Source organism: Mauremys mutica, chromosome 1 (genome assembly GCF_020497125.1).
Source record: "Mauremys mutica isolate MM-2020 ecotype Southern chromosome 1, ASM2049712v1, whole genome shotgun sequence".
Classification (NCBI taxonomy): Eukaryota; Metazoa; Chordata; order Testudines; family Geoemydidae; genus Mauremys; species Mauremys mutica.
In genome coordinates this window covers 187,256,790-187,269,615 of record NC_059072.1, presented here as the reverse complement: position 1 = coordinate 187,269,615, position 12,826 = coordinate 187,256,790, and the positions used below count along the sequence as shown (strand labels likewise).

Below are 12,826 nucleotides of genomic sequence, written 5' to 3'. Positions count from 1 at the left end.
GATTTTTTTTTCTTGCTTGCATGGAAGGCTCCACAGCCAAAGCCTTTACTTCTTTTATCTCTAATTTTTGTCAGGCAATGGTATAAGTACCTTTTTCGTCTTTCATAGGAGGAATATTTAGCAAGTTGTTTTTCCCGATGTTTGCCCAGGAGCAAAATGGGCTTTGAAACCCTGAGGTGTTATTCTCTCCCCACAGGATAAGACTCCAAGAGTTACTCTGATCCTATGATGAGATAATAAGGCCCTGGTATGTCCAGCATCCCCATGTGGATGCTCCAGTCAGAATGTCCATATCACATGCCTGGATGCTCTAAAGGGGCCATATTTGAAAACTGGGTTCTCCATCAAACATACACATGTGCACACCCTCATAAGCACAGGGGAGGCAGATACTCAGCTGATGTAAAAGAGCTAGCTTTACTGAAGTCAATGGATTTACACCAGCTAAAGATCTGCCCGAATATCTGTTTTTCTTTCATTAATTGTATAGAGTATTTGATTAATTGCAATATTGTATTTTCAGGTAATGCCAAATACCTCTGAACCAAATGTGAATAAGGTGTCTGATACCTGGAAAGTAATTACTTGGAAAAGGATTGTCTGTTTTGGGGAAGCAGATGATGTGGTTTACAGTTTTTCGTATATGACAGCGCTCTGCCAGTAATCTGTGTCAGAATATTCATAGTTCAGTTATCGGATCTGAAGTAACTGATGGCCAAGTTTAAGCAAGGATGGAATGGTATGAATGTTTTAGCCAAAGACACCATCCATTATTGTATGTACTGATTTGGCATCATGAGCCGATAAAAATGTTTCATGACTATGCTGTGCATTGTCTCTCTACATTGGATCTGCCCTCTTCAAGTCAAGAAGAGAAACTAGTGTGTGATAAGTAGTGTAACTGCATCAATCCATATTCAGCTGTGCAGAGCTTGCTAGCACACAAGATGTTATCGTTTGCATTTCCTAGCTAGAAGTGAGCTCATTAAGAGACTTCATTTTGGGGTCTGAATACCTATGGACTAGGGGGAGAGTCTCCATATGAGAAATATTGTTAATCCTCCTACATAATTGACTCAAGTGGTATGAAACCCATTCCTGGGCCAATGACAGATTGTTTGGATTGGAATGACAGGTGATACCAGTGGTAGCAAGTCGAATGGTTCTGGTCACTCTGTCCTCACATCATCTCCTTAACTGTGGTTTTTGAAAGTGGAGCGAGGAAGAGGAAGGGACAGCAGGGCTGCTTTGGCTACTAATAGCAGTATTATTGTTTTTATCAAACTGGCAACATAAGCATTTTTGCTGTGGACCAAAACATAGATGAGCTGACGTGCATTCTCAAGGTTGTATCAACAACACAGCAAAAAGTCTTTGAACAATCAGTAGTACAAAAATGAATGAAGGCTATAGAAATATATGGGGGGAGGGGTGTGTGTTATAAGAGGTGGAAGGTTTATCACCAGATGCCAGATTGTCTCTCAAAGGGGCAACCTGGAATATTTCCCATTTAATTTACCTTTTCTCTTTCTTCATCTCTTCTTCCCTTCTAGAAGCATTATTATTATTCTTCCTCCTCCTGAGATTGATCACTAAAGTTCAGAGTCTAGAAAAAATGCTGGAGATTTAAAGCTTCTGCTGTCACCAATGCTGCTGCTCTAGCGGCTTATATTATTAAACATAATATACCCCATCCTGCCAATTCTGTAGCTTTCGTTACTCTGCATTTTTCCTTGGTTTGTTCCGTGGATGGGGAGAAAGAGGAAAGGGTGGTTGAATACAATATATTTTGACTATAAGAAGGGCTGGCCCCTGGCCTTCACACATCATTCACATTTGAATTGAAACAAAATATTTTTTTTAAAAGATCAGTTGCCATATTCTGACTAAACACCACTCCTAACAGGTGGAACACCTCTTTAGAGTGGGGTGCTGAGTCAGAGCCTGCTCCTCTCCTCTAGCAGTGAATCTCCACTGCTGGGGGATGTGCCACACCCAATATGGTGCAGATAGGCCAGCCTTCATTCTACACTGAAGAAGAAATATGGAGGGACCTCCTGATGCCGTACAGCATCATGTCACCTTTATGAAGAAGCCAAGCGACCCACCGCCTTTTCTCTCCATTCATACCTGAGTCGCATTCTCATCTTCATGAGAACAACGAGGCAGTCCCACTCTCCTGTCCAGTGCTGGTCTCACTTACAGCTTCATGAGCTGACTGGATGGCCTGGTCATCTGGTGCAGAAGGAAGCAGAAATTCCCTCTGTTGGGTTTTGCAGATCTCATTTAAAAGGTGTTCCAGGATTAATGCTTTGGAATACTCAGTGGTAGGGTGAGATGATCCTAGAGCATGGAATACTATGCTGGATTTTTTTTTGAGGACTTCTTTTGCTTTTCCGAACCTGAAAGATTATTGTAGGAGTGCCACCCAACAGAATGGTCATGGTTAAATGAAGGGAAAACTACAAACAAGAGACTGTTTCCTTCTCATTATGTTTGAGACAGATTTGTCACAGACCATTATCCTGGGTAGTGAGATGAAGAAATCAACTTCACTTAGCAACAGCACAACAAAAAAAGTAAATGTGTGAAGCTGAGATGACAGGGTGGTTGAGAGAGCTGAAGGAACTTGCTGGGTCAACTCCCTGCTGCGTTGCACCATATGTAGCCAGCTGCACCTGTGGGAAGTGGGTATTCGGCTTTATCACTCCTGAATTGCACCCAATCTGCACTGCTGAGCTGTTTCATTATGCAAAAGAGTGTTGCTGGCTGGCTCTGAGAGATGAGGTGTAAGGTAAAAAGGGGTGTGGCTGAAAGCCAAAAGGAGGCACAGTTAACAAAAATCTATACTGAACTGAGTGACTCAGAGCCTGGATAAAGCTGGTGTAAGTGGCTAATCTAAACCAGAGCAACCACGAGGGGAGCTCTAATCACAAGTGCAAAGCTGGACTTTGCTGACATCCCCTAGTGAGACATGTTCTTCTTCAAGCTCTCATCTCTGTAATTACTTCTTTTGTACAAGATTATTGCCTGTCACACAGACCATGGCTTGTTTGCCTGTGTGCAATATTGGAGGACCATGGATGCAGCATATGAAAGTCACATAAGACTTGTGCAGACAGCAGATGTGAATGAAGAGAAAAAGAGGCAGTGGGGGTACGCAAATTATTGGTTAGTAAATCAGTGTCCTTCCACACCCAGCCAGTGCGTGGCAATAGTGTGCAAGGGTCTTGCCAGGTGAATACCTGAGTGCTGCACTAACATATGCTCTAGGGAACTTCGCAGTGTCTGTGCCATGTGAGAGCTTTCTCAGAGGGGCATTGTTTCTCTGCAGATTGCCCAGCAAGTGCTTTTGTAGCTGCTCTGCTCATTTTCACACATAAACAAATAGGATCCTTTCTGCCCTCATGTTACTCACCTAATTCCCTGAGCAGCAGTGACAGGATCATCAGTTCAAGGCTTACAAGACCCCTGTGAATGGCTGCAGCAGAGGTGAGAGACTGAACAGGGGTGTGTATGGTTACTAGACCCATACCTTTGGCTCCACCCATTACCCAAAAGAGCTCCTGTGTGTATCTGTGCAGTTCTGGTGTAAAAACTACTAGAGAGAATCAGGATGGTGTAAGTAATTCAATTAGACTAGACTTCCTCACGAGACTGCAGCTGTAGTACAAGCTGCCCAGAATCAAACCTATTGCATCTTCCATGCCAAGAAATGTTCCTAGGCAGTGCTAAATTACTAGGATGCTGTTAGCTGGGTGTTCTTTCAGAGCCTGCTTAATGATCCAAAGCCTAACATGTAGTGTATGAACTCCAGTTCCCAATGATCAGTTTTCAAAATCCAAAGCATGTTATCACGTGCAAACATGTACCACATACAATTAGTGTATCACTGAACCTTATGCCATTACAATGAAACATAATCTGGCCTTCACTATACAGTAGTCAAATATTAGCCTTCAGTAGCAAAGTGTAGTCTTTATTTTTTTTGGTTTGTTTCACCATTTTCTTAGGTAAAATAATGAAAATTGATTGCCATATAGATTTGCGATAACTCTAACATTAACAGTGACTGATAATAAATATTGGTCCAAATTCTGCCCTCAAACCCATAAAAGTGGTTTCAGCTAATGTTGCTAAAGATTTATTAATAAAATTGTACTCAGTAGGTTTGAGTGGATATAATCAAAGGACAAATTTGGCTTGTTGGTTGGATATATTTCAATATAGCTTATCCTTCAGTTGTTTTAGGCTCTGATCTTTAAAGGAGCTCCATCCAAGCCCTGGGGTCTGACCATGTAACATTCTTTGCAGGATTGGGCCCTTCGTTAGCAGTGACTAAAGTCTTTTGTTTGATTATGCTTTACAGTTACTTTTTGTGTCTCAATAAACAGGTTCTAATTACAATTATTTGTCATAACAAATGACTAACAAGTCTCCATTAATGCATAAGTTTCAAAACAATACTATCAACAAATCAGTTAACTTGGTATTCTCCTATACCTTTACAGACTTACAATCTGCTTTAACAGCCGGCAGTGAACTAGAAACAGAGATCCAATAATATCTGAAATAAATTTCCCCACCTTGTACCCAAAGGTTGAAAGATCCCTGGATTCAAATAGACAAAGCCCTTAATCCTACATTTTTCTTTCCAAGCACCAGTCTGAAAAATGCAAACTGCAACATCAGCACTATGCTAGTGGCTTCCAAAATTTCTCCTCCAAAGATCCTAAGAAAAGATTTACTCATTCTTTACTCATTTAGGATCACATATTGTATATTTGCCCCACGTAAAACTGTCACTCTCTTACTTTTTTAAAAAAAAGTTTAGGTTCAAAAATTCTGGTGGAGTTAGAGGCTGTCTGAGGTGGGAATGTTTATAAGCTCTATGATATTAACTGCAGCACTCAACCTCAGGTGACATAAAGCATGCAAAAAAGAACTTTCTGTCAGTTTTATTATTTCTAAAAAGGTTCCCCTTGAAGGAGAAGAGTGACCTTGCTCTGCTGAGCTGACATATGCCACTGAATTAATAGCTAAGCTTTGCTGTAGGGAAGCTTGCAGAAACATTACAACTCCAGTGGATGAGTTTGCTGTGAACATTAATCAGGTGAACCAAAATGATGCTTGAAACACTCATTTAAAAGTAATAAAAACTCTTCTTTTTTTTTAAACTTTCTTAGAATTAGCTTATTGTTGGTCATTACCTGTGGTCAAGGATATCGTTGCAGTAAAACCTAGCAGATTGGTTTTAAAAGTTTCTTCACTCTTCTAAAACTGAGCAAGCTTGGAGGACAGTCGCCTCTGACAGTGATGACTTAGGGTTACTATTTAATACCAATCCTCACTGAAAGCTTTAGCTGACGGAATATTTTTCTCACAGCTTCCTTCACCATTAAACTATGTTTTGATAACAAGGGATGTAAAGGCCTGATTGTGTTCTCAATAAAGTCACTGGAGTTTTACTACTGGCTGCATTGAGAGAAGGATTAAGCCAATTTGTCCCTTGTGTGAGAGATGTATAAAGTGTGCAAGGAGATCGTTAGGGATAGCCTGCAAAGTGGGGGGAATGAGTTGCTCCGGTCCTCCACCGCTCTTGAAAGCATCAAGAAATGATGTCACATATGCAGTATCATTCTGAGGCACAATGTACTCACCTCTTCCTGTTGTGTAGAGTTATATAGGTATTTAATGCCTCTATTCTCTAAGGGCTCAGTCCTAAAAACACTCAAGCGTGTGTGTAATTTTACTAACATGAGAAGTTGCCTTGCACTTTGTAGGACCGGGGCCTAGATATGTTTTACATAAAACATTTTTTAAAAAGGAATCCCACTAGATAAATAAGTTTAGGGAGGGTTTAAAAATCAAACAAGCTGGTTCTTTTAATATGTGAGAATATTTGAATTGCTCTGGTTCTGAAAAAAAAACCCACAGGAAAGCAGGGAAATTCATATTTAAGGATTAGGGACCAAAACCCAGATCCTCAAAGGTATTTCGGTGCCTAACTCCCAGTGGCTTCTAATTCCCAATGGGAATTAGATACCTAAATAACCTTTGAGGATCTGGGAACTTAGGCACCAATACCTTCAAGGATCTGAGCCCAAATCTGAAGTTCTTACCAAGTGTTTAACCAGTCTTGTCATAAACAGTTAGTTCAGGGTTAAGGTTTTTTTTCTACCTGTGAACACCTGACCAGAGGACCAATCAGGTACAAGATCATTTAAAATCCCTGTGGAGGGAAGTTTTTTTTCCTGTGTCCTTTGTTTAAGTGACTCGCTAGTTGGAATTAAAGGAGTCCAGACATCTTAATCAAGTCCTCTCAGAGTTCTGCAATAATTTCTTCTATTCAAGCTAGTGAGTATTAGAAAGGGAACTAGTATTTTTGTATTGTTATTTCTGTATTTGCAATTGTGTGTTTTGCTATAGAATTTCTTTAATTCTGTACTGTTATTGCTTTTACTGAGACAGAAAGGAGGGGGGATTCTCTCCAGAGATTGATAAGTTTAGACCCTGTGTATTGTTCCATCTTGGTATTACAGAGACAGTTTACTTTCTTTTTATTCTTTAATAAATCTTTTCTGTTAAGGACTTGGTTGATCTTTCCTTGGGTGAATTCTCAGGGAAAGGGGAGGAGGGAGGAGGAAGGCATCCCTCTGTAGTTGAATCCCGGTATCTCTCCTAGGAGAAGGGAGGGGGGAGGAAGCAGAGGAGAATGGTTTACTTCTCCTAGGTGTAAGAACTTCATGGATTTGGGGCTCTTGGGATCCCCAAGGATTTTGGGAAAGGACTGTGTCCCAATACACGTACATTATTGGATGGTGGCAGCTTTTACCAGATCTAAACTAGGATTTTAGTTTAGGGAAGTCTATGCAGGTCCCCATCTTGGAACCCAACAGCTCCAAGTGGGGGAGAAACCTATGACAAGTCTTTACTCAGACAACATGTTCCTTGACTTCAGGAGACAATTTTGCAGAGGAAGGGGTTCAGGACCTGTCCCTAGATGTTTTTTGCACATATCTAAATGAAGGGCAAAAAGGGTGATGTTGAGGTAGATTTTTCCCATCATGGCAAGTCCTGAACTGTCAGTTTCATACCTCCTGTGAGTTTGTCACACATCCTTAACCTTCCTTTAATGTCATTTTCCTTTCTATGCTTTTGTGTGCTATTCAGAATAGGTTTTAATGAAACAGCAGAGAAATAATTGGCAGAATTCCATAATTATTACAAATACGTGTGGGTGTCCTGCATGCACAGTGTCAGTCAGACTGCCAGGTGTGCTCAGCAGCTATTAGCACCCGTTTTTCTGGATGGGAGCTGTGTGGTGCTAAGCACTTTTCAAAATCTGTATGTAGGTGCTATTTAAAGTTCAGGATCTATGTGTGCCAAAAGGCAGCCTCCCCGCCACCCCCCATTTGTAAATCATAGTTGTAAAAAGCCATGCTACTTTTGAGGTAAATGTTGCTACAACAAGGAGTGTTTTCTGGCCTCACAGATGTGTTATAACTTATTTAAAACATTTTTGCTAGGTGAAATTTACTATTAGTTTAGTCTTTCACAGGTCCTTGGCATTAGCCTGTAGGAAGATGGGCCCCAGTCCTGCAAGCTCTTATGCCCCTGCTTAACTTTAGAAACATAAGAAGCCCTGTTGAGTGAATTGAGTTGTTCACATGCATGTGAACTAGTTGCAGGACCAAAGTCATAGACCAGTGATACTCAGACTGAGGCTCGGGTGCAACAAGTGGCTCTTTTAATGTCTCTCCTGCAACTCTTTGGCGCAAATGATATTAAAACACTGTGGTTTCATTATTAACCAATCTGAGTTATTAATCAGGATGCTTTTACTATGTTATTAACCAATTGTAGAATACTCAGTCAGTCATTTTGTTGTGAGAATATATATAAATATATAGTAAATGAAATAATAAATGTACACTACTGTGGCACTTTCAGGTAAGGTTGATCGCTAGTTTGGCTCCTGAGCCACTGAAGTCTGAGTATCACTGGCATAGGCTCTAAACAACTGAAAAATAAAGTTCTGACAACACTGCTGCCAGGTGCTACATGTTTCACTGTACATTTTGGTGAAGGCTCTAGACGTTTATGTGGGTGTTACATAGACATGCTAATATAACAGCTGTTCAACATTTGCTTTAAAGAGCTATGTTTGCTGAGCTGTAGAAGTGTTAAATATAATTAACACACTACTTTATACAGCTGTTTATTTTCTAGTGATTTTTCCATCATTAAAGTTACTGTTGGCCCTGATGTTTCACAGTGACAGCTCTGTTGAACAACCTCTTTGTCTTTCTTCCCCTCAGCCTGCCATCCCCATGCGATCACTGAATACCAGAGCATACTGACAGAGTCTTATAGAGTCATTTTTAAACCAGTTAAAATGCCATTTTAGTAGCTTGTTCCATCTGAGTTAGCGAGAACAAGCTGTGTCATTTTTGTTGCTTTGCCTGGTAAGGTATAAGATTTAACCATGTTTTGTTTTTCAAATGGACTAGAAAGTTATATTAATAGTCAGATATTCTATACATGTAACTAATATGTACATGGGACAAATCCTGTGAAGTATGGTGGACCTCACGTCTCCTCTCTTGGCTCTTCGTTATACTTCTGATTGTTTCTGAATCAGATGTTCAAATTCTTATACTTTATACAGAAGTGAGAAACTCCTTCATACAGAACAGCCCTAAATTTAAAATATGATAGCTTGCTATCAGGCCAGTTAAAAGACCATTTCCTGTGATCTATTAACTATTAGCCAGCCCATCTTAATTCTTTATCTCTAGCTCTGTTTCATCTCCATAGTGACTGACATTGGATCCCTTGTTCTGAGGGACTAGAAGTATCATGGAATGGATGTATTCAGCCCCACCCTATGTAGGTGAACTTTGCCCAGCTCTACTTATCTCCATTGAGCAAGCAGACATATTCTGTCCTCTTGGATGTTCCTGTGGCTTCTTTCCCTGCAGTGAGGAAAGAGCATGGACAGTCTAGAAACACATTACAAAGGAATAATCCTTAGTGGGGGGTGAAGAGAAAAAGAACAAAGAAAATATTGGGCCAGATCCTCAACTGATGTAAATCAGTGTCGTTTGCTTGAAATCACAAATCAGGCTGATTTCTACAAGCTGAGGATCTGGCCCCATTATCTGAAGTATGAACAGCCTGTCAAAGACCTGCAACAGTTACCTTAAGCAATTTATAGCTGTACAGTACAAATTGTAGACAGGGGACAAGTGAAAACTGGAGCTGAAATGAGTGGAAGAATTTCAAACAAGGCAACATTTACCCCTGTGCAGAGAGCCAGCATGAAGCCTCTGCATCACTTATCTCCCACTTAAACACTATATTGAATGGGACTTTGGTGATGCACAGAGATTGTGCTGGCATTCTATACTAGGGGCCACTACTCAGCAGGTAGAAATTGTGAATGTCTGTTGGAGATATGATCGGGCTGAATTTCACCCATAATTAATATTTACTAAGGCAACCACCGTCACTTGTGGCACATAGGCTAGCTTTTCAGATACAGAAGCCTCTGACTAATTTGTCAATAAGAAGTACCTGTCTTGTACTCTAATTAGGAAATACATAGTTTATAGTAGGAAGACAAAGTATCCCATAGATTTTAGTGTCTGTTGTTTTCCAGTTGTGCACCAAACATTTTGGTTTGTTTTCTATTCTTTGCCCTTCTTTTAAACTTCATTGAAGATTTTAAGAATAACTTGCAGGCAAGTAAAAATGTGATCAAAATAAAAATAAATGTGTCTTTTCACCGCTTTAAAAGGGTTATTTAAAGAATCCCAAATTTCTGGGAATGAAAGAAGCAGCAGAATATAGAAGAGTCATTAAAAACAATTTGATAAGTTTGCCTTTTCACGTTATATTTATTAGATACTAGAGCACAAATGGAACGCAAGCCAGCAATGTTCCTTTACTGAATCTAAATAATTGATACAGGCCTTCTGTGGAAAAATAAGGGTGTTGTTTTTCACATGCCTGCATTAGATTTCATTGTGCAAATTCACATTTGCTTAATGAACCCATCAGTAACTCTTGTGTGAATCCAGCCAGCAAAATCACTTAGTTTTATAAGATACTGGTATCAAAAATCAATGACATATTTTCATCTAGTAGATTTGCATTTGCTTTAAGATCTTCCCTTAACCTGGAAATGAGGCCTACAGATTATGACTCTGTCTTCACAAAATGGGTGTTCCCTGACACTAATGCGGTGACTGACAATACCAAAAGTAATAGCCTTGTTCCCCTCCGAGCCCAGGGCTCCTAAATCTGCTTTTCTTTATCGGTATAATGGGGTTGAATACATTTTAAAAGGTGGTAGCTATTGATTACTTAATGGAAAAAGTTAGTATGGGAGAATTGCTGAAGCAGCCTTATTTAGTGCTCTTCTGTGCAACAAGACCATTATCTGGAATGGTGGAAATCATCCTGTAACCCTTTTTAATATTTAATAGCTCCAAAGCAACACTGAAGTATACTACAAAATAGCCCAAGGCGTCTGTCCAGATAGGATATAAGGTTGTTTCAAGGCTCTAAAAAGAATAACTGATTTCCCTGTGCTCAAGTTGTTTATGAGTAAGAGCAACAATAAACTCTTTTCCTCTGTTCTCTTTTAGACTATCTGAAGCACATCAACACTTTAATATACAGTTATTCCTAGTAGGCAGCTTGAAATGATGGAATGCTACAGAAAGGTCACTGTATGTTTAGAGATCACTGCATGAGAATGTTTTATATTTTCCCAATATTGTTGTGATTCCCAGCCTCCCTCTTTCCATCCCTCCCACTCTGCTGAGGGGCATATTTGGCAAGGCTGACAAGTCAGTGAAAGGTGTTAATCCTGTCTAATAGACCCATAATCCTTGGGGCTATGTTTTATATCATACTATTGAGCTAACCCCTTGTCATATGCCAGGATATTGTTGATCTAGTAAATATAGAAGTTATTTCTTGGAGCTTTAAATAAAATTAAACTGCACAGACTAAATTATCCTTTAACCAATTCTTAGTAGTTTTCTCCAACAAATTTTCTGATGGATTACAACCAATTAAGATACACCATAAATAAATACCTTTTTAAAATGACTAAGTCAGCATTTGAGTTAATGAATATATACAAATATATTTCATGTAATAATTTTGTAAACCAAGCTAATGCCAAAACAATCAAAATGAAATAAACAAAAATAACATAAACAAGATATCAGGCTAGAAAGCTCAACAAATATATGCCACAGAATGCCTTCTCGGGACTAGAACCCTATTACAAACCAAAGATCAGTGAGAGACCAACCTCACATTACTGGGAGAGGTCACTCTGGCTGTAAACTTGTCACTGAAACAATATTTTGGTAAAAAAAAATCTTTTCTGAAAATTTCCCCCAAAACATAGATTGTTTTCTGACCATCTCCAATAAGAAGTAGTTTGTATGTATGTGTTTGGGGAAGAGAGGATTGGGCTATCACGGAATTTTTAAGCTGAATTGTGTAAAAGGTGATCCTGAATTTTTTTTTCTTTAGAAGAAAATGGAGATTTTAAGACCTACTATTTTTCTGTGGTTTTCCACTGTCACCTCTCTCCCCTCCCCTCGTCAACTATTTTTAGTTTAAAAGTGACTGTGTGAGAGAGATAAGGGAGCTAAAATGGATAGTGACCCTGTGATTTATGAGCAGGGACGGAATAAGATGGGGGTCTTTCCTAGATGGAAATACCCAGGGGAGGTATACGTGGACACAGGATAGTTGGTATCCTTTTGATGAGCGCCATTCTTAAGATCACAGTTGCTGACGCTGAATGTCAACTTGTCACCCTGTACAACAGTCAGAAGTATGACAGTTTTACTGATGAGGCTCTTAGAGGGCTAACTATATCCAGAAAAGGACAATATACAAATACATAGAAGTAAACTGCAGCTTATTAATTATGGGTAGAAAAAGGTACAGATCTGTATCATCACTCAGAAAATTACCATAAGGTTAAATTGTTACTCAGATCTCAACTCCATCAGAACTGAATGCCATAAGAGCTTCAGATCCCCTGCTTTTAAGAACACTTCATGAAAGGACATGAGTGGTGTTCAGATAACACATAAATGGGATGATGTAAGAACATAGGCAGCAAGGGTTAGTTCATAAGTCTAGTTCTTGTAAGGCACTCACCACTGTAGAATATGAGTACCTCACAAACACATGAATTTATCCTCATGGTAGCATTATTCACATTTTATAAATCAAGCTCTGCGGCATGACAAGAATAAGGATGGTATTTTCAAAAGCCCTTTTCAAAGGGATGGTATTTTCAAATTCTTCTCCTACTGAAGTAAATGAGAGTTTTCCCGTTAACTTCATGTAAACGGAGTTATACCAATGTGGAACATTTTTGGAAAAACCACCTGAAGGACCTTACCCAAGGTGACAAAGGGAGTTTGTGCCAGACCTAAATATTGAACACTGGGTTTCTGAATCCCAGTCCAGTGCCTTAATCACCCTTCATTTTGCTTACATGTCACTCAAGGGAAACCTCAATTACTTCTGAAGCTTCCTCCTGAAAACTGCAATATATTCAGAGAGATATTTGATGGAAAAGTCGTGGAAGCTCATGAGACTTCAGTAGGCTGGCGGACAAGTCCTAAGACATCACAGTTGATAAAGCCTCCTGTAAAGTTATCTTAAAGTTAAAGAAGCTAGAGAGAGGGCTGGGGAGACCTGTTGTGGTTGATGGGAGGGAAGTATGACAGGCATTTTAAATAGCTGAGGCAGATGGAAGAAGAGAAGGGAAGTGAATCTG

At 39.6% G+C, this 12,826-nt stretch overlaps 1 protein-coding gene across 5 annotated transcripts in view; it reads left to right on the top strand.

Moving 5' to 3' along the window:
* The window catches only part of SAMSN1 (SAM domain, SH3 domain and nuclear localization signals 1), a 119,743-nt gene that overhangs the window by 87,895 nt on the left and 19,022 nt on the right, over positions 1 to 12,826 (top strand). The gene's annotated exons all lie outside the window — the stretch shown is intronic.